Source organism: Coloeus monedula, assembly GCF_965178545.1.
Source record: "Coloeus monedula genome assembly, chromosome: 11".
NCBI lineage: Eukaryota > Metazoa > Chordata > Aves > Passeriformes > Corvidae > Coloeus > Coloeus monedula.
The window spans coordinates 6092270-6114805 of NC_138791.1; the positions used below are offsets into that span (position 1 = coordinate 6092270).

Sequence of the window (22536 nt, forward strand, 5' to 3'; positions counted from 1 at the left end):
GGATCTAGAACAAGGAGAAGAGCTAGTTGCTACTATTCCGAGACTGGAAAAACCCAAGCTACAAGAACTAGGACTCTGAATTTCTAAAGAGGAGCATGGTTAAGGAAAAGGACTCTGAGGGCCGTATGGAACATAAAGCATTATGTGACCATTGCGTTCAGCCATCACCACAACTGGGGATTTGCTGTCCTGGGGGGCAAGGCAGAACAACTGCTTTCAAAAGCTAAATATCACTATTTCTCTGCAGCTTCAAGGCAGATGTGAGCAGGCAGGTGATCCCATGATCCTTGGATGCATCTGCTTGGCATGGGGCAGGTGCCACAGGAAGGTTTCAGATTTGGTAGGAGATGGAGCAAAGACATTCAGAGAAATCAGATTACACTGAATCTGTCTGTCCCTTTAATGGGTTCAAACTCAGCAGATCACACCAAAATGTATCCTATCAGCATTTCTACTAGTCAAAGACTCACTCAAACCTGCCTCAGCATAGCCTGAAAAGGAAATGAAAGCCACTTGCTCCCATCCCCATCTCCTCTATGGCAAGGCCTTATTTGCTGTGAAGGTCCCTCTCCCCCCCCCAGACTATCACAAGTGTTGGTTGCTGTGCAGAACAGCTGCTGTACCTGGCTGTGAGCAGAAGCTGCTGCTTCCTCTGATAGGAATTCGGGCAGGGAGGCAGATCTTTGGATATCCCGCTGCACTTTGGTGAATCCATAGAGGTTCAGCTGGCGAATAACACTCCTGATGTGCCGTGTGTTAAAAACCCGCTGACGAACTCCCCTGCCCAGCACCTCCACTTTGAAGAGATCTTTGTTGATGGCCACACATTTTCCACCCTCACTCCACCAAATGGACTGAAACTGGTCACTTTCCAGCATTTTCCAAAGCTTCTGTGGAAAGCAAAGGGGCAAGAATAGATTGTCTTTGCCTGTGCTCTCACTGGAAACAGAAGGAGTTCGTTTGGTCTTGTGTCTGTCACTGCCAGGCTGGACATCCCTCTCCTCCTCCATCGCTTGTATGGCAGTGCTACAGGGCACAATTTCCCCCTGTCCTGGAAGGCCAAGAGAAGCCATGTCAGCCCACTGCCCCAGTGCATCTGGAGCAGAAAGGGGTGGTGGTTCTGTGGGAATCAGCTTGCTTTTCTATCCTCACAGGTGGACTGAAGCTTCCCTCATTGGCCAGCACCCTGCACAGCCATACCTCGTTCTCCCAGTCAATGGGCAAAAGACAACTGGCCATGGCTGACTGTGGGTTCCAATAAATGTTCTGGCATGGCACTGTGGTGCCGGTGCTGTGGGGACATTGCAGGTGACATCTCAGTGATAGTTGGCAGTGGTGCCCTGGCAGAGGGAGCAGCCCGAGGAAAAACTGCTGAAGGGAACTCGTTGCTTCTCCCTCCCAGAGCCACCAGCGGTGGGAGTCCAGGGCCCAGCAGTGCCCACAGAGCTGTCCTGAAGGGCTGTGAGCAAAGAGAGGCCTGGGCCGTGTCTGGCTGCACCCAGGAGTGGTTCCCCAGGGAGGAGCAGGGATGGCTGCAGCCTTGGGGCATTCCAGGGCCCTGTTTGGGAAGCTTTCCAGCTGAGCCCCTCTGACACCTGCAGAATGTCCTTGTGGATATCAGGGAGAGAGGCCAGCTGAGGGGACCAGTCCAAGAGACTGCACTAGACTGCACAGGGGGAAGGTGGGAAAGCCCAGCTCTTTTGCCAAAGGTGGAGGCCATCCAGGGCCTGGCTGCTGGGTGGTGGTGACAGAGATGAGGCATTCCAGACATTCTCCAGTGTGGCTGGGAAGTGTGGGAGCAGCTGTGTGTCAAGGTGTACAGGGTCTGCATATGCAGGGACACATGTTAGGGATTAGCTGCATTACCATGTCAAGTACAGGCTTTCTGTGAGCAGACACCTGTGTGTCCTGTGCAGGAGCTGGTGTGAACACCTCCTCCATGTCAGCAGCAGTTCCCTGGACAGGCGAAAGATCTTGGCAGCTTCCTGAGGGGCAGCTTTCCTCCAGCTCCTCATCTAGGCACAATGCAGCTGGGGCTCTTCTTTTGTGGCCCACTCTTGGCTTGTAGCCTTCCAGCACCTGAGGATGGTCCATCTCAAAGTTGAGGCTATAAGAGAATCACAGAAGCTAGAAAGTGCAGAGGAGGAGAGTTAGTTGTAACCAGTTCAAGCCTGAAAACCAAAAATACATGAGAACCGAGACTTTAGTCTTAGCCAAAAGCCAAACCTGGGTATTGAAGAGGACAGTTAGGGGAGTTTGAAACCTCAAGCTTGGGCTGGCTCAGATGTTACAATAAGGTTTTGTGAAGTGATAACCAGCCGTGGGTTTTCACCTGAGCAAGTCCACAGAGCTGTCCTGAACTGCTGTGGGCAAGGAGAGGCCTGGACTGTGTTCAGCTGCACCCAGGAGTGGTTCCCCAAAGAGCAGCAGGGACAGCTGCAGCCTGGGACATGCCAGTGCCCCGTTTGGAAACCTTTCCAGCTGCGCCTCTCTGACACCTGCAGAAACACCCTGACAGTCTGCACTGTCTGTGATTCACTGGAGAAACACCTTACAAGCTCCCTGGTAACAAACTAGCCTTTCAATGGGCTATGAAAAGTTCTGCCAAGCAAGGGGAAAGTGTTTTCCTTGTTGAAACACATTGCAGCAAGCCTTTGTGTCGAGTAAACACTTCATGCCAACAGAATCAATGCAAACAACCTGTCTTGGCACCCAGTTCTGAGCCGCTGCTTGCCTCTCTCTTGCAGCCCAGTGTGAGGCAGTTTGGCTGCAGCATTCTGTGGTCTCTGTGAGAGAGGAGGCTATTTCTGAGGTGACAGAGACCCAGCAGATGGCTGAGGGCCCAGAACAACCCCTGAGCTCACCTTGTTAGCACTGCCAGGTTGCTGTTCTCTAACAATCTGTTCTATGCACCGGCTAAGTTTGGAAAGAGTGCTAAAAGCAGGCTTGTCATGGTCATGCCAATGAATGAAGAGCTTGTCAACAGAGAGAGAGTCACCAGCAGCACAAGGGAAAGGTATAAACATGACTATATTTCCTCTGTAGAATGGTTTATATTTAGGTGTGAATCCTTCAAACTGCTGCAACAGAGCTTTAATACTGTATTAAGAGCTGGGAAATGGGAGGAGCAGAGGATATTTCACTGTCTAGCTCCAGTCTTTTGCAAATGGATGTGAATCCTTTATTCAAAACACAGATTCAACAAGCCAGTTCCTAACATGTTCTGACACTTAAAAAGTGCCCCTATTCAGCTTTTGACTTCAGCTTTATCTCCAGAAAGTCCTCAGCAATTTAGGCTTACTCCAAGGGGAAAGCTCACCACACATTCACAGAAGACAAGGAACATCAACATGCAATTGTTGGCAGCGGGGCAAACCCTCTGGGGTGAAGAGCCAGCACCCAGTGATCACAGCACCACCTCTCCCAACTCAGCCTTCAGGAAGTGACTTGTTGCGGTTTTTTTCCTGTGAAAGTAGAAAGGGGAAGAAAGGTGCTGGTTGTCACAGGAAGATGGACAAGTCAAAAGCAAAAAGGGAGGTGCTACAGCTGCAGGGAGTTTGGGATGTGCTGCTTTGAGTCATCCTGAGGTATAGGAAAAGCCTGTAGGTGTAGGAGTCTCCTGCAACACCTCAGGCCTTCTCAGAAGAATTTATTTCCCACTGCAAGTCACCCAGCTCTTCATTTCTTCGTCAGGTTTACTCCCTCTTGGAGAGCAGACACATTCCTCTGCCTCCACCTTTCAGCTCCATGCCAGGCCTACAATGTGTCTGATAGATAAACCAAGTGCTGGCAAGACCAAGCACATTCTTGTCTAGCACCATACCTTGACCACTGATGAGTTCTTTTTTCATCATCTCCTGGAGATATGGGAAGCAGCTGGAACCAGTATCCATGGGAGGAAGGGACAGCATCTCAGGCATTTCAAAAATAGAAAGATCAGAAAGGGTAGGCTTGAACCAAGTGAGGCAGACAAAGCCCATAACCCCTGCCAGGAGGATGAGCAACGCAAACAGTGCATGCCTGTATCTGAAGGAGAGATTTTCCCCAGTCACAGCAGAGCAGTATGTTTTAAGTAGCTGGCTTTTGCTCTTCTGTTTTGTTTACTCTTCCAAAGACAAAACCAAAAGTGATACCATGCCCCACTTTATTAAGTGCAGAAGGAAGCATCTGGGAAGGGCGGCAAAACATGACAAAGTCCACACCAGCCTAAACAGAAACACGCACAAACCCTCCTGCTCAGCCTGCTGAATATGTAGATATTTATCTATTTACAGCCTGCTACCACGGCTGAATGGAAAATACCTGCTGGGCTTCAGGATGCTCCAAGCAGCCAGGAGGAGAACAGGGGGAATATCACACTCAGCTGCTCCTCAGGGGTTGCTTGGTCCCTTGAATAACTGCTGCAGCACAGAAGGACCAGACCCTCAGCTGGTGGGAGCAGACCCCACAGCCTCTGCCATAGCTGCATTTGTGCTGGCTCCACTTCAAGGGCTGTATGGCTACTGCCCAGTTGTCAAGCTCCTGGCAACTTTTAGCGTGTGCCAAGTAGAAGCTGAGGAGCAGAATGAGGAAGTGATCTACTGAAACTTGTTCTGTGTGGGGGACTTCCCCAGGGAACCAGCACAAGAAAGATAATTCCTGCCCAGGAAAGTGCTACGCTAAACCTGGAGAATGCCCAAGCACTGGTTCAAGCTGGCTGATTTGATCACAGAAGCCAGTATCTCTGCCAAGTACATGCACTGGCTGAACACTGTTATAATTAGAGCTGAGGTGCCAGGCCAGTTGTTTCTAACTCCTGTTATTTTTATTATGTATCTTTCAGTATTTGGTGTTAATCTGAAGAGAGATGGTGTCCAATTTCAGGGGGTAGGGGCACTTCATGTTAAGAACATCCAGTTTTGTTTTCCTAGTTAAGCAGAGTGGTCCTCATTGCAAACCTAGGAGCACCAAAAAGGTCCTAACTATAAGGCAAAGGGGAAGGACTTCACTTGCTAAATCAACTTATTGAACCATTAGGACTGGCAGCATTTAGTTCTGTCAAATTGCCCCAAAGGTGATTATTCTAATCAGCAAACATTTATTAGAAATTGCAGAGGTACGGTCAAGGACCAGCAGAGGAAGGGATTGGCTATTTCATCTGCAACTGTTCTGACCTTCAGGGAAAAATCTCTCTAGCACAACATGGTTGCCATAAATACTTACACCATGACAAAAGATGTCAGAAATGCAAGCTGTTGACATTACAGGATACTCAGCCAAAGCAAAACCGTATGGCTTTCAAACTGTGAGTTTAAAGACCAGCAAGTTTTAGGACAGTGTGATATGCTATTCTAGAGTTTAGAGGGCAGGAAAGTGCAGCTGACATTGAACAAAAACATACTCTTTTCTTTTGAGGAAGTTCGTTTCCAAATGACACAGAACTGTTTAACTCATTGCCATGTTTCAGATCTAAACTAAGCAAGTTCATAAAAGTTCATCAAGGAAGAATGAGTTCACCAGAACTTTTATTCTTTTAATGCTTAACACTTATTTTTTTAAATTTCTGGTCTATATCCTCTGGCTCAGGGGATTGCCAGGAGCACAGTGCACAACAGCATCTTCGTTCAGAGTCTGCTGCTAGCCGGATGGACATTTGCTCTGACTCACTTGTCACATACAGTCAGCCAAGACTGAAGTATTCAAGGCTCAGTGTTGTTTGTACAAAACAAAGCCTTGCTTGGCAGTGTGGGATTTCACAGGCTCGTTTTTCAATGTCTTCTCAAAGCGTTCAGTTCCTCCTTCTGTCTCTTGTGAGCCTGAAAAGACAGGCCACCATCCTCAAAGAGGGCAGACACAGGGCCGCTCTGCTTCTTGTGTGCAAAGTATTACAACACTGTGCAAGCAAATGATCTAACCTCGCATGAAAAGACATCTTAGATAAATCCCATGCATGGGATTAATCACACTGGTGTTGCAATCATTGGTGTCATGGATAAAAATGACCCAAACAACAGGAGGATGACAATTTTCCATCATGGCTTATTTACTCTAATTATAAACAAAGATTCCCAGCTCTCTTAAGCTAGGCCAAACAACTAGCACCTGTCTGTGGCCTGTTTTCTTAGCTGAGGACTATGCTAGAGTGGATTTTCTGCCACACATCTGGAGTGGGCTGCCTTGATCTTACAACTTCAACCAAACAGCAAAAGCATCATTTTACTCATACTGCTAAATATATGTTTCTTGCATATATGTTACAGAAACAATTCCTTGCTACTATAAAGAGGTACCCTCATCTCACCTCCAGACGTCATGATTATAAGGTAAAGGTTCCAACCCCACCATAAGCTCTTGTTCAGTGTGGTACCAAATGCTGCCCTTGAGCTGAGCTGTGGTCTCTGCTGTGCTGGTGACACCAGCACTCGCAATGAGGTTCTGGGCTTAGACTGTGAAGAGGAAGCTTTAGCATTAAAAAATAAAATCATGAGTAACCACATTAAATTGTTTTAAGTTGAACATATCTTTTATGCAACCCCTGTCCTTCCCAAGTGAAATGCAGCTGTATGCATGTGGTGCTCTTACAGCTTTTGACCTAATGCTTTTATGCAGTAAGGGAGGTAGAAAGATGATACAAAGGCCAGACATGGTAAAACACCTCTGCAGCGGGAAAATCAAACCCTCTACATAGTAAAAGCAGGTAGAGAGTCAGGTCTTTGGGCTCAAGCAATTAGTCAGGCAGACAACCTGAGATAACTCTATGGTTTTCATAGGAATGGGTGACTACTCACACAGATTTTGCAACTGCTTTGCCTCTGCTCTGCAAACACAGCCTGATGTCCAAACAGCAGTGTCTGTAACAGCCTGGCTCTGCATTGATGTCATTTTGCATGCACTTTGTAAATAAACAAATGGTGATTCACAAGTGACAGGCTTGGAGAAACCCAGGGCAGGGGTTATAGCACAGGTTAAGTCATCAACTTCTCGTCTGTCCAGATACACAGTGCAGAATGGCTGCAGCAGGGTAACTCCACAGTGGCAGCAACCCTGGTTGCCAAGGCCAAACCCTCGCTCCGACAGCTCAGTGACATTTGGCCTAACTGGCAACAGCAGCCCTGGCCTGGCAGGATCTCCCCCAAAGGTGGACATTCACGCTATATCCTCACCCAAAAGCACCTCTCCCCCCAGCCCTGCATGTGCCATCCACCCTCCAGATTGCTACACTGAATTAGCACTGGGCAAGTGAAAAAAGTACAGAAGAGATAGATAGAAGTTAATGTTTAACCTTCTCATGCCTTACACTACTGTCAAATAGCTGTAGGCAATCCAGAAATTTTTTTCCACTCATTTAGTTTCTACTTCGTGAGCAACTCTGTTTCCTCTGCCGTGCAAAGAGCTCCATCAACAGCAGACCTAAGGAAGCCAGGTTCCTCATGGATTTAGTGTTTGGATAATTAGTTTCTGGTTTGATTTTTTCCTCATGGCTGCCACGGTTCAAGTTTGCTACAGCCTGTTTCTTGGTCAGTGGATTGCAAGGTCTCCATCCGCTGGCTTTGTGGTTTCAGAGATCCCTGAGGAACCTTTAAAAGCTTGACTGTTCTTTGAGATTTTCACTGAACTGAAGCGTGGCCACCATGTTCAAAGCTGCTGGCAGGCAGTCAGCACAACCACAGCACAACTGTGTGCTCTCATGCGGTTCAACTTGAAACAAATGGAAAAGGAAGCCAATAGAAAATCATATCCATAGCCTAGCAAAAATCCTTTAAAACACAAGAGAATTGCAAAACCAAATCTGAAAAGGCACCAAATCAGAAAATTCTTGTTTGTAGGCTCATCTCCTCAATTCTTAGAGATGTAGCCTGAACCTCCAAACCAAAGCACTTGAACAGCCATGATCTAGTGACTGGATCTTCAGCCCTGAATACTCAGAGTGTAGGGAAGCTCTTCAGTCCGAGTCTCCTTCTCCTATCACCAACAGTAGCCAGCCACAACTGCCTGGCATAAACGCTCCTGTCACAAGAGGAGAGTTGGTCCTTTATCCTTGCAGCCCATCACCGTGCAGGACTGCCTGGTACTGCTGAAGAAGCTGGACATAAATGGATGGCTGATTCATGCTGGGACACTGGGCTATTTTCTTGTCCCCCCAGCACGATCTCACCCAGCACAAGAGAGCTGTGAAACCAGTTCCCTGCATGGTCCCACTCCACTGGGCTGAGCAACCAGAGACGTCAGAGGCTTACGTGGAGGCTGCGATCCTTAAGGCTTTGTCTGGTTGTAATTAAACCACCTGCTAGGGAGGGTGTCCTGCCTGCTTTACCCAGCAGTGTCTGGGCAAGGCTGTGCAGGGACAGAGACAGGGCTTGCAAGGGCCTACTTTGCAGGCTGCAGCAAGAGCAGAGGCATGCTATGACCAACACATTGAGGTTCCAGTGAACTCATCCTGCCTCAACTTGCATCCAGAGGTCCACAGTCATCTCCAAATCCTTCTTTGCTTGCCCAGCAGGGCCCAGTTGTGCTCCTCACTCACTCCTGCCCTGGGCAAGCCAGGTCTGTATTGGGGCCACTGCACCACCCCAGAGGTGGAAGCCAAGACCTGAGCACTGGCAGGCTGGGGGTGTGCAGGAAAGAACAACCCCAGGTTGCAGAGCCCACTGCAACACAAATAGCCAAGGGTGATTTATTTCTTCAAGCACCCTTTATTTTGAGATTAATTCAAATTAAAAGTTGTTTCATTCATAGGATAACTGAAGCTTGCAAGACAAGTAACTGGTGGCACAACTACTTGCTAGCAGCCCAAATCATTATTCAAGACTCAGGCTGGTGTTTACTTTAAAGACCCTCCATGTTCCAGTACAGCTCACCCACTGCCCACAAGTTTGACAAGATCTGAGGCTAATAACCGTTAAACTGTTGCTCCTGGTTTGGGCAAAAACCTACATTGAACAATATCAAGACTTATCTTGATATTAGCAAAGCAAAGTTGAGCAAATGGGAGACGTGCTATTGCAACAGAAAGCTGTGCAGAACCCCAGACCAGGCAGAGTGCTGTCAAGGCCTCCATGCCTAGGGGTCAAGTCCAAGGGCCACCTAACCTCATCTCTTATCCAGACCAACACCACACAATTCCCAAAGAGGTGCAAGAACCTCAGACTGCCTGCACAGGTCCTGATCTGGCCTCCAGCATCTCAGGACTGGTTTATGTCTGGACGGTAACACCCAAGATTCCCTCAGGAAAGCATCACTGTTCATTCCAACATCAGGTTGCCTTGCTTCCCATTTAAGAACCTGAGCTGGACCCTCCATCTTGCTAAATTTATGGTCTCACCAACTTCTAAAGACAATGAGACACACACAAGTCAACTTAGTTAACCAGTGGCTAAAAGGATTTTCTCACAGCCCAATCATCCTTTAGTTAAGTTCCACAATTTCATGGCAACAAGCCCAAGATGGGCTGGAGATGTTGGGAACAGGAGGTTCTTCCCAGCTACCACACAATACATATTTTTCCTGGGTGGTTATTTGTTGCCACCAATCATGCTGAGAACAGCACTGTTCCCTGCGGCACAGTAAATTAAATTTATAATAAAACCAAAACGAGAAAAAATAGGGCAGCCTTGACAAGATCTGCTTGACTCACCCCTGCTGCTGTGTTTAATATTGTTGTAGAATTGCTCCATGCAGGGAGCAATTTAGAAAAAGTTTGATGAGGAAAAGCTTGTGATGAGGAAAGCTCATCTGCTTTCCTTTAGAGCAGCTGCCTGCCCAGGACAGATGCACTTGTCATGTATGTGGAGATGGCTCATGCATACTAAAGGAGCAACTCATTCAATAACCACACATTTATGAGACAGTTTCTAATCAAACCCTTCCTCCAAGCACAGATAACAAGCCATCCTCAACACTCTCACCACAAGTACATGACAGCTCCAGCACTCTGCTGTCTCCAGCACACAGCAGCCTCATTGTGCAAGGGCCCACCAAGCCAGTGTGACAATCCCAGCCTCAGGGCACCCATCCCCTGCTAACTCAGAAAATCTTATGCTAGGAATGTACCCTAATCCTACATCTTGACTGAGACTTCCAAGCTGTGTGCAGTACACTGGCAGATCACATGGCAGTGCCTCCAGCTAAGACACATGCCTGCTGCCTGCTTCCTTAGTGCTCTGTTCCATGTGCTTTCACAAAGCACAGGAGATGTCCTGTTACTGCAGGTGAAAAGATGTCGTTCTGTTCAAAATTTCATTGCTGTATTGCTTCCTGCATTGACTGCTCCAGACTACCGTGGTGTGATGAGACAAGGACTGCCTACCCTTGGGTTAGAGAGTGGGAGAGCTGGGATCTGCAGAGAGCTCTTCAAATATTAAATAGAAACCACCAAGATCAAGACACTGAAGAGGAAGGACAGTCCAGTCCCAGACCAATATGCTTTATCAAGCCAGCACAGCAGATGCTGCTACAAAGCAAGGAGCAAAGGCTGCAGGAGCCTGTATCTGAAACAGAGTGAGCAGCTCTGCAAGAACCTGTAATCTGGGCAAAAGTCACTGCACCTTCAAGCACAGGAGCCTCCTGCAGCTGGAGAGGCTTCAAACGCTCCACTTTAGGCCGGGTGAATGGGGAGGGGATCCAGCAAGGCACATGCAGACAGAGCCCTCTGCTCACTGCACAACCCACCTCCCCATACACCTTTTCATCACCAAAAATGCAGCATACTGAAATCTCATTTTACAATTACAAGATTGTGTTGCCTCACCTTGATTATGAGTGAAGCATTTGAGTGATTTTAGCTTCTCCTGTCAAGCCTGGCTGTCTCAAAAACATGGTGTTTCTACATGTTTTGAAGGGAAAGAGAAATGCCTTAGTGAGCAGGGAGAGAGGGGAGCTACATTCCTGCTCCTGCCAAGAGCTGCAGCTCTCACCTACCTGCTGGCTGGCCAGCAAGCACAAACACACACACACACTTTCTCAAGTGAGAATTAGCCAAGGCACAGGGTGTCTCCCACCAAGCTGATATTTATTAGGTGATTTGGGAGAGAAGCGAGCATAGTGAGGGATATTAAGATTTACTGCATAAGAGGAAAGAACGAGTGAAGTTGGACTTCACCAGACCTTTTGTGCACAGAGCAACTTGTCCCTTGCTTAGGTTACAGTCAGGAGTTTATGCTAAGGGCTTTCTCTTTTCTCAGTGGGTATCACAAGGTGTCAGCTCTGCTACAAGCACAGTGGAGCAGCCCCAGGGTAATGGCACCGGCACAACACTGAGATGAACTTTGGTTGAGGTCCCAGTTTTACTTTTGGCATCCAAAGGCATTTGCTTGCTCTGTGTCCCCTTTTCACCCCGGTGGGACAGCTGTCTCCCAGCAGGGACTGCTCCTCCAGCAACATGGCACCACTCTCTGCTGTGCACACACATGACCAAGGTTAAGACCAGCAGAAACCTCCTCCTCTTTACCAAAACCAAGCCCAAGAAAGTCAGTAAAGGACAAACAACCCCCAACCACTCAAGTTCCTGTTGCCTACCTCAATGCACTGTTTCCCCCATCACAGAGCACACTTGCTTTCAGGGTATCACACATCCCTACAGCCACAGAGCTTCCCCTCTCCAACTGCTCTGCCCGGGGGGGTGGAAGAACAGGCCATGCTGCCTGCTGCTTCCCCCAGGAAACCTTTCCTTGCTTTTGCAGAAAGAACTGCTCCATGGAGGATTCATGCTAGATTTCTCCTACTTTTCAAGTTGTTTTTCTTTTCCGGTTGATGCTGACCTACATAATAAGCAGGTCACTGGAACACGAGAGATGTTTTTCAAGGCAGAGGAGGAAAGCCAGGCAGCTCCCCCTCCACGCAGGCTTCTGAGGACAAAGTGCTGCTTCCCTGGGGTCCTACTCCACAGCCTCCTTCATGGTCCTCTATCCAAAACCAGCAGGAGCTGCTGAGATCCCACTGGGGATAGGGTCAGACCCTGAGCAGAACATCAGGGTGGTAAAGCTGCATGGGGGGCTGAGGGGAGCTTCAGGAACACAAACCTTCCTCACCTGAACAGTGCATAGGCCGTGTGCAGTCCCTGGGCTGGGAGCTCATGCAATGGCCTGGCTGCATGGGACTCAATCCAGTGGGCAAGGCAAACTCTCACCAAATGAGCAGCAACCGGAGGGAGGAAGAGAGCAAGAAGATCCCTGTGGTGCAAACCTCTCCCCAGCTGAAGGAAGGATTGGGCTGTAGCAGGTCTGCAGAGCACAGGTATACAGGACATTGTCAGCTGGAACACTGCTCTACCTGAAAATCTGGCAGGTGAAAAGCAGGGTTAGAAGAGCTTGAACTCAATTTGCTTCTCATGCTCTAGTCATCATTGCTACTTCTTTATGGGGAGCATCCCTAAAGGCTTGCTACAATAAAGCACAAACTAGAAATGAGAAAGATTTGAGTAGCCAAGAGAAGAGAGGCCCCGGGATAACCTTTCAGTATCCATATGGTTTCAGGTATGGCAGCATGGAACTGGAATGTCTCAGGATATTGTCTCCAGCACCATCCTCCCTCATCTTGCAGCTGATCTCTCCCTGCTCCCAAACAGGAGACAACCCTGGGAAAGGTGTGTGTCAGCATATCTAATCCTCACACCAACTGTAGGGATTAGATATGCACTGCAAGCAGGAAGCAGCGAGTTACCTACCCAGGTATAGCAGGGATCTATTAGAGAAATTAATGTAATGTGATCCTGCCTGGGGCTCAGAGGCCGTCCCAGAAGGATACACAGAGCAAGTAACCAGAGCAGGACAGGGTAAGAAGCTGTCTCAAACAGCCTGATGGCTCAGAGAATTCCAGTGACAATAATGCAAGTCTGGTAACTAGGTCACAGTTATGATCCTTAATTAATCCTGAAGAGACCCCATCTGCCATGGGGAACATGACTGATAAGGTGGCTCATTAAGCACAGAAGCAGGCCAGGGGTAATGCCAGGCCCCAACCAAGCAGCAGCTGCTTTGTCCAGCCTGCTCCCTGCCAAGCTTTTAGCCAGCAGAGACACCAGGCTCTCCTCATCTCCCCTGAGGAAGCCACAGCAGCCCAGAGCCTGTTCACAAGCTCCTGCCCAAACCACACTGACATAATCCATGACACAGGAGAGAGACTGAAAACAGACCAGGGCAGGCAGACATGAGGCTTCAGCAGAGGAACTGTACCAAATCCTGATGGACAGCTGAACCCTGGCTCCCTGGGCTGTGCTTCACCTGCAGCCCTGCTTTTCTCCCCTGTGTGTCCCTGCGCTGGATGGGGTGTGCTATCCCAAGCCACTTCTTCCCACCATTCCTCTGGGAGGAGCTAAGAGGTACCAGCTTCTCTGCTTGCGCTGCCTCAGCTGGCACAGAGGCAGTCACAGCCCTGGGAGCTGCAAAGGGGCATCAAGGCCAGTGGAGAAAAGGGCCTGACACTGCAGCTGGTGCTAGCAGAGGTCACATGCTGGCAAAGCCAGGTTGTTCACTTGGCAGAAAGGGCTGGCCCTGACCATGACAGTGGAGAGCCCATCCGCCAGCAGGGAGCAGAGACTGACTGAGGGCGAGGGCATGGACAGCTGGCACTTGGGACAGCAGTCTAGGTAAATGTCATCTGCCCTGGCCTCTACAGCTGGTTGTGTTTTGCTTCTACACATGATCCATATGAATGTCTTGATCTGCTTAAATCCACTGGTGACAGCGAGATAAGCCAAGATAATGCTGATTGAGTTTTCAAGGCCTGCTGCTGCTACCTGAGCAATTAGAAAGCAGCCACTGTCAGCAAAACCAGCAACACCTAACAGGGCTTCTGAGGACTCAGCACAGAGCAGGAGCATTAAAAATAGTTGTTTCAAAGGAGAGATGGGTGACTAATAAGCCCCACACTGACAACTGTTGGGAGATGGGGACAGCTTAGTATTAAAGCCATGTCTACAAGGACCCTTATTAAGGTGTCACTTTACTCACTGCCACCCCCAAAGGCATTGTATTCCCCAACATGCACAACTGACAGCACACCAGGGAACAGACACAATTAAACCAGGGCAAGTAGAAAGGAGAAATGCTGACAAGTAAATATAAAACAGTATTTTTACCCAAGGAAACTTTGAAAAGCAGAGCAATCAAATTCACAGTATATGCACCATCACTGTAGACATGCACTGTTCTACCTCATCCAAATGCAGCTGGGTGAGGGACTGCACTACCGTGAGATCACTCCATGAAAACTGGGTCACTGGCTATCAAACCCAAGAGACAGAGCCAGGACTTTGGGAAGGATGCACTGAAACCACTTCTTCCAATTAAAATATGAGCTTAGGAAGCATCTCTAGTTTATTTGCTCTTGTAATTAGAGCTTTAAATTTCAATTACTTGCTCAAAATCTCATTGTTCTTCATGGTAAATAACCCTGACAGGGTTTTTACTGTGGAGGAGACAGGCAGTTTTGGGAACAAAGCTGAAATAAATGCAGGAAAGATTAGCACCTTTCCAAGACAGAAGTACAGAGAGCACAGGCCTCACAGAGCAATCCATGGTCTCAAAGGCTCACAAGTAAACTCAGAGCCTGACCCCATCACTCACCCCCCAAACAACAGCACAGCTGTTTGCTGTGCCAAGCACCAGCCTCGTCTCTCCCTCTTCCAATCAAAGTGCAAGGCCAGGTGCTACACAAACCCTGAAGATCCTTCTGGATTTCAGCACTAGAGAGCACAAGGATCCAGACGGTTTGCACATCTTCACTTGTTAGAGTTGTTGGCTCCTGTTTTGTGGTTGAAATGGTGGCTGTCCTCTTCTCAGGCACTCCACCCTCCACTACAGTGGCTCATTCCTGCTGCAGGTTGGAGAGGATGAACAACTGCTCCATATCAGAGCCTGGCCTAGTAAGTGTGCATTGCCCAGCATGGCATCTCTCCCCAAAATTACTTCTTTGAAGATATTGTTGCCTCACAAAATTCAGCTTGGCAAAAAACCCCTACCTCACACCCACCTGGACACAGATATTGCTCGACACACTCCATCAGAGGCAGAAGAATTAACCTTTAAGTAGTGAATGGGCTGTGGAAAAACATTGCAAACCAACCACCCCTCTACTTGTTTAACACTGCAGTAATACATTACCTGTGCTGTACTGGCAGACTTCAAAGTGCCAAAGAACAGAAATACAAACTGCCATCAGGGCTTTTGGGGAAACAGTTCAGGCACTGCCAGCAAGAGCCTTGTGCAGTGGAGCTAATTGGAAAGTTTGCTGGTGCTACTGATGGCTGGAGAGCCAGTTATGCTTTGCCCCGAGTTCCCTCTCCACACAGAGCCACCACACCTCACTCACAGGGCTCAGTACTTCCTCCCTGTGTGATCAGTCATCCTTACCAGTGCCTAGAGGGGGTGTCTCATAACAGGCCACCTGGAGTAACATTGAATTATTTTTAGTTTGTATTAATTAATGCATTACTAAATTTCACAGTGAAAACACAATGCATCTTTTTGAGAACATGAATTCTGAATTGCTTTTTCAAGTTAAACTTTGAAGCAGACACTTCTCAAGACTAGAGGTCTTTAAAAAAAAAGATAAGGAAGTACAAAACTAAATCATCACAACTACACTCCAGTTTTCCTAAAAGCTTGTGGGATGTCTGCAGGAATTTTTGGGCTGCAAGTCTGAAGAGACTAGATTATCTAATGTATATAAAAGCTCCATAAGATTATCAGAGCTTTCTATAAAACCACAGCACACAGGTTAATCACATGGTCCATCACTAGTGCTAAGCCAGCAACAACCCTCCACTCTCCCTTGGTCTGCTCTTACAGTCAGTGTGACATGAGAAACCAGGCACAGAAGTACAGAGAATGACTTAACCTCAGGTTTGTATTTTTGCCATTTCAGTCTTAATGTCTCAGCTGATCCCTCTCAACCTCTTTTTTGTGTTATGTAATGTTTGCACTTCCACCTCTTTCTAGGACATTCCCTAGAATCAGTTTTGATCTTCTTTGCCCAGGGCTGGGACAAGATGCATTTCCAAGAGAGAGCACATGCATCTCCCCTGATTCAGCAGAAAGATTCCTGAAAAGAAGAACTTAAAAGCTCTAAGTTCTTTACCACATCTCCTAGAGACACAAGAGCAACATATTTTCCCACCATTACCATCACCCCAAGCCAACACGACACAACTAGGTTTGCTCAGCACACCAAGCCAGACAGCTCACTCCTTTGAGTCCTCTAGTCCCACAGATCTCAGCTAGAATGATGTTCAAAGCAGCTGCAAAACCATCAGGTCTAATAAACCAATGCATACAAGGCTGCCAGCAAGGTCACAGTACCCCAAGAAATCTCCCAGTCCAGCTGTCCTGGCATCCTCACTCGCACTCCTCCTGGTACTGCCTGTGCTGCTTGGCAGGCAGAGTGGCCCAGGAGCCTTGGAAGTAGAGCCCAGAGCTTTGCATGACTGAGGCTGTTTGTAAGACAGTGCACACAGAGCACTTGGCAGCTTTTGGGAGAGTTCACTACAAAAGCAAACAAGGAATGGAAGCCTTGTATACTCCAATAATCTCAATAAGTCACAGAGTTTCTCTGATCTGCAGCTTTCAAGTTCAGATTTGGAGATACGATGTGCTAATTTCCTCCCTTAATATTTCAGCACAAGGCCCCTTCTTCCCTAGAGCTGACACTCTTCTCATTTTAATACCTTATCACTGCCCTCTAGCTTTATCTGTAATCTTCAGTGCACAAGGAGGAATAGTATGTCTTGCACCTCACGGGTTAAGCAACAAGAGCTATTGCAAAACAGCACAGCAAACCCCCTGGGCAGAATGCACACTGGGAGGTGGAAACGTTTGGAGTTGGACCCCAAGAAGGCTGTAAGCTCATCCTTCCACCTTTCTGGTATGCACACAGGCTGTGGTATTACACAGACTCTTCCACTCACAGGAGAGGGTTTGGCTCTGTGAAGTTTTATATCCCCTGTCACCACACACTTTCACACTATTTTCATGTCTGGAACACCTCTACTTAAATGTGAGGCACCTTTCTGCTCTACTGCTTGGCCACTTCATCTCAACCCTTTGGATTACTTCCTTCAAGGAGCTAATTCTGACTGTACAACTATAGCATCTAGTATTAACTATAACAACTAATTATAGAACTATAAAGTTTCCCTGGCTACTGATGAAACAATCAAAACTGCTTTACACTTTACTCTGTTACTGCTTGCTTTCTCCAAGATAGTTCTTAAAACTGCCTCACAACCAGCAATATCTAATGCTATGGAATAACTGGAAAAGGAGGAAAGCCACCCAGGTGAGAGAGTTCTGTTGCCTCACTGGGTACTCATTCATGGGATAACACCTACACAGAAACACCCAGCTTGGCTCTAGTCAGGAGCGGGATTTTTCCCCACCTTCTCATGTCATCAGCAGGATTTCATTCTGAAATGCTACTCCTTACTTCACTGAATTTCACTGATCTTTGCAGAAGAAATTACATTACCAGATGTATAAAAGAAGAACAAGCCTTTGCTGAAACAAACCAAAACAATGAGCCTTACTAGTAGGTGTACTATGACTATTAGGACTTCACTGGATGCCTTTATCCCTTCTCCCAGGCTGAAAAGGCAATCTTACTTGTATTGCTACACCTGCTACAGGCTGCAGGAAATAGTACTGATTAAAAACTGCCTAGTGAGGGAATCTTCATTTTGACAAACAAAACAACATCCATTATACAAAGGATTTAACTTACTGTATCAAACTGAGCCTGCAGTGACTGGGGAGAAGTGAGGGCACTTTTATTATGCTACTGCCTTCTCAGGTGTCCATGGCAGGCCCGTGGGACAGGTAGACAAGTCAGAGACAGGATTTTTGGTTGTGATTTAACCCCAGTAAACACCAAATCCCCACACAGCCCCTACTCAGTCACCCCTTTTTGTCAGACGGGGGAGCTAATCAGAAGGGTGAAAGTGTAAAATCTTGTGGGTTGAGATAAAGTCAGTTCAATAACTGAAAAAGAGGACAAAAGCAACAGAGAGAAAATAAATGACGCAAAAGAAAACAATTGCTTACCACCAACTGACTGATGTCTTGCCAGTCCCTGAGCTATGACAGCCCCAGCCAACCTCCACCCTCCCAGTTTAACTGCTGACTTTGATGTCATACAGTGTGGAATATCCCTCTGCTCAATTGGGGTTGTCCCCTTCCAATTTCTTGTGCACCCCCAGCCTACTTGCTGGCAGGGCAGTGTAAGAGACAGAAAAGCCCTTGACACTGCACAAGCACTGTCCAGCAATGACTAAAACATCCCTCTGTTATCATTGCTGTTTTCATCAGAAACCCAAAGCACAGAGTATACAAGCTGCTCTAAAGAAAACTAACTCTACCCCAGCCAAACCCAGCACATTTTTAGAGGACAAGAGGGAGAGAACAAGGCATGCTCCTTGATTTCTAGCAATCTTCTGCCTGACAGAAAACTCCTCACACTGACATTGCTTTAAGGGAGAGAGCCCATAGGCTCCAGCACAGCATTTTTCACTGCTGTAGGTTGATTTCTTGTTTTCAAGGACTTGGAAAATCCCCCTTCTGCTTTGACTTCCACCTTCCTGCCAAAGCCCACAGTACGAGCAGCACTAGGGACTCTCACTAGAGATACCTGGTGTAGCGAAGATGCTTTACTGCAAGAGCATGCCTTGAGCATCTTTATGAACCTAAAGCATTTAAATTCAAAGAGGAGACACAAACTTCTCTCTTCTGACAGCTGTCCTTCCTATACAGAGAGGAGCAGACTACCTACATAAATCCTTTCTGGAAACCCCAGTTCCAGATTGCTATAGAGAGCTCTGACTAAAGAGCTAAGTCTTTTCTCCACCCTCTCACACCTTCAATACAGGAAGCACTCGAATTCACATTTTCTAAGGTATTTCTGCTCTCTGTTAAGTAGACTTCAAGCTCCTAAACTGAATGTAGAAGGTGCTGTCTCTACCTGAGTACCTAATGAGGAGAAATGGGGGCTGAGATATGCAAGAAAAATGACAGGCTGAATAACTTCAATAACCATAACTAAAAATACACTGGTTGGGGTCCACTGGTTCTTTCTAAGAGAAGGAGGAAAACTGTGTGAGAGAGGAGGAAATGAGGGTGTGGAGGCAAGTCATGGCAAGTGCAGCAAAGCTCACAGTAGCTGGAAGGATTAGTGTATCATTTCCTGCTGTGTGCTGCACAAAGCAAGACAAACTCAACAATGAAGGATGGAAAAAAATACTACTGTGTTATTTTCCACATCTGAAGCAACTGGAGAGACATCAAGGAGATATTCTGGACTTAGGATAAGCCACTGCTGGATGTGTCAGTCAGCTGGGCTATAGACTGCAGCAGCACTGTGGGGTGGTGCCCTTCAGTGGGACAGCAAGGTACCTTGTATGAGGGTGGCAACAGCTTCTGCTGTCCGGACTCATGAGCCTGACTCATGCCCCTGTGATGGGACTTTGTCAGGAAACCAAACTCCTCTGCATCAGTGGGCAGCTCCTGGGGCCTGGCAGACAGGAGAAGTGTCCTGACTCAACAGCCTTGTGAGAGCCCACCCACAGTCCATGAATTTTAAGAGATCCGTTACAGTAGGGAACACAACAACTCACACTTGTTTGTACGAGATGGGTACGGATCCATGTAGCCCATGTCAGTGAGACAGGGCTGCTGCTCAGTCACTCTGCAACACGAGCCTCAGCATCCAGCAGCTCCTCCAGCTTGCTCAAATTCTCTGCTGCTTAGAGGGTCCTAGAAAGAAATGAGATTTCCTGTTCTGTCATGTAAAGAAGACACTGGCTCCAAATCAGGAAATATGTTAAAGAAATTGAGCATGGGAAGAACTGTCACTATGCAGCTGCTATCACAAGCCTCCAATTTTGCCTTAAAAGGTAAATAAACTAAATCTTCTCTAAGAACTGCTGGTCTCAGGACCGGAGGTGGAAGTTCCCAGATCTAAGCCTGGAATCTGAGTCTGGACTAAATCCAGATGTCAGGATCACACCCACTCCCTTGGAAAATTCAGGTCTCAATATAGACAGGGGTTTGTATGTGGGGAGGGGGAATTGTTTTTCTGTCTTGCCCTCTCTGACACTGACTGGATGGGAAAAAATTAGGAATATGCACAGCCCTGACTTCAGAAGTGGGCAAAAGGGATTAGATGTTGCTAATTATGGCATAGTTATAGGCTTTCATTTGAATGGGCCGAATGCAGAGGGGCTCTGACCCTTGCTTTTCTGCTGAGTGTCTAAATGCTTTCTTCAAAGCATCAAATTCATGAAAATCCTATGAAAGGAGCTACCTGCAGACAAATGCAAGGGCAGATGAATGCTACAAACCTGTGAATCAAGTTCTGTTTCCAGGAATATTGGGCCAAACATGCTTGAAAGAAGAGGGATGGAAATATTCAAGGTAACTTACACCTGACCCTGCATGGTAAACCAGTAACACAGAAAGAGCAACTCTTTCATAGACATCAGCAGACATCAACTTGATCTTGTGGCAGAGAATTTTTCCCCATTTTAATTTCTATATGGGAAGCACTTTCTGTGGCTTCTCACCCACCTCCCAAACGGCTGGAATTTAACCTTGTTTTCCATTAACCTTTATTTAGCTAAGAAACTGACGAATCATCAGAACAGAATGGGCTTTAGCAAACTAAAATCAGCAGAGGCTCTCAGGATAGCAGAGAGCCTTCCCTTCTCTTCCTCTGCCACTGCAACACACAGGCCTTTCAGGCAGATTGAGCTTCCTCTGCTGAATCCATCTGGTCTCAGGGACCAGCTCCAAAGGCTGCTCCAATACACAGGTACACCAAGGAACTACCCACTTTCTGACCTAAATTTTGTCAGGGCCAGCTGAATTTGTTCTCACACCAGTGCTATCCCCTGTGCTTAAACCCTTTTCCTCCTTTATTCCATGTTACTCTGCCCCTTCCGTACTCTCAAGCAGCCATTCCTTCTCCCCTGCCCTGTGCACCTGCTGCCTCTCTCCAGTCTAAGCCTGCTTTTTCTCTCAGGATGGGCTTCCTGTTCCCTCCGGAGCAGCCACTGGCCCTGCTGCACTGTCCTCCTCCTGCACTGTGGCAAAAAGCATTTGTGGGGCACCTCACATCAGTTTCTCCTGAGCCCTGTAGGATGGCAGTAATACATTGCCACAATTAACATCCTTAAAGACCGTTTAATTAATCCACTGAAGCCCTAAGAAATTTTAATTAACGGCAGCTTTATTAGTATTTACTTCACCTTCAACACGTAAGCTGTGGCAGCATTTCCCAAGGGAGGGCACGGGCAGAGCAGTTGACAAAGACACCCTTTCCCGACTTTTCCCTGCTCTGTTGCTCCCAGGGCTCACAGCCAGCTCTGTGCAGTGACAAGGACACGTTCCTTCAGCAGCCCTACAAGATGAGGGTCAAGTTAATGTCGTTCTGTTGCTCTGCGCAATTCCTGTCATGCACAAGGTTAAACAAATTCACCAAAACCAAGCTTTAAAAGAAGTGTTATTGCAGTGTTTGATTAACAGCACAGATTGGAAGGGAGTCTGACAGGAAAGCTGAGAGTTCTGCTCCATTCAGAGATCTCCACATCATAGCCAAGGTCACCATGTCTCAGCTGCCAGCCTTGAATGATGTTTGTGTAAAAAGCAGATGCTCTTCAGGCTTCACATGCGCTTCTGAATACAAACCCATAGTCTCTGAATTCCAGCAACCAAGCAGACTCTTGTACTTCAATCCCTCAGCCCTACAAAATGGCAAGATGCTGCTGTTCAGATTACCAGGATAAAGAAGGATTATGAGATTTCTGAGGGATCTAACCTGCTGTGGCAGGTGTCCAGGCAGACGAGCTCTGCAGCCTCTTGCAGCACGTTTGTGCTCATTTGCACACCTTTCTCTGGTGTCTCTTACAACGAAACACATGTTCACTCTGGGCTAGGTATCATGGACAATTAATAAGGGAAAAATAGGAGGAGAAAGAAAAATACTCTCAACATACTATAAATCAAGCATATGGGACTTGATTTTTGTTGCTAAAACTGCAATTAACCCCAGGAGCACAGGAGTAATCCCTTAGGCCCAGACACATTAACTGTGCTCTAAGGACACTTGTCAGGTATCCACGTTAGAATGCTGTGATGCTCCCTCAATTTTTAGAGTAACTGATGTGATACAAAACTTCAGGGTAGGGACTCAAATGCTGATGTTCCAGGGAACAGGCACAGCAGTAATCTGAAACACAGATCAGGTGTCTTTAAACTTCAAGTACTAATTAACTATTATTTCGATAAATACTTGAGGCATGTAACACTAGCAAATACCCAGTTGTGGGGGAAAATAATTCGAAACACTATCCTGGTATTACCAAATGACCAGGATTCCTGCTATCTTAACTGCTATAGAGGCTGAGGTCAAATACCACTGCCCTGCTTTAATCATTTATCTACAGAACAAATTATAACTACATGTACCTGGCATAACGATGCCAATGATGCATTACACTGACAAATACTGAGTTAAGATCTTAGCACTGAGATTTCTTACATGATACTGTGTTTAATTTCTAATAAGCAAGAAGTG

The 22536-nt window shown here is 47.1% G+C and overlaps 1 long non-coding RNA gene across 1 annotated transcript; it reads right to left on the minus strand.

The window, feature by feature from the left end:
- Positions 1-767: 767 nt before the first annotated feature.
- LOC309576900 lies at positions 768-21348 on the minus strand. Its single transcript, XR_014226724.1, has 4 exons — positions 21209-21348; positions 19577-19715; positions 1867-2127; positions 768-890 (listed from the first exon to the last, which is right to left on the minus strand). It is a non-coding gene; the product is annotated as an uncharacterized lncRNA (long non-coding RNA).
- Between the last annotated feature and the right edge of the window lie 1188 nt (positions 21349-22536).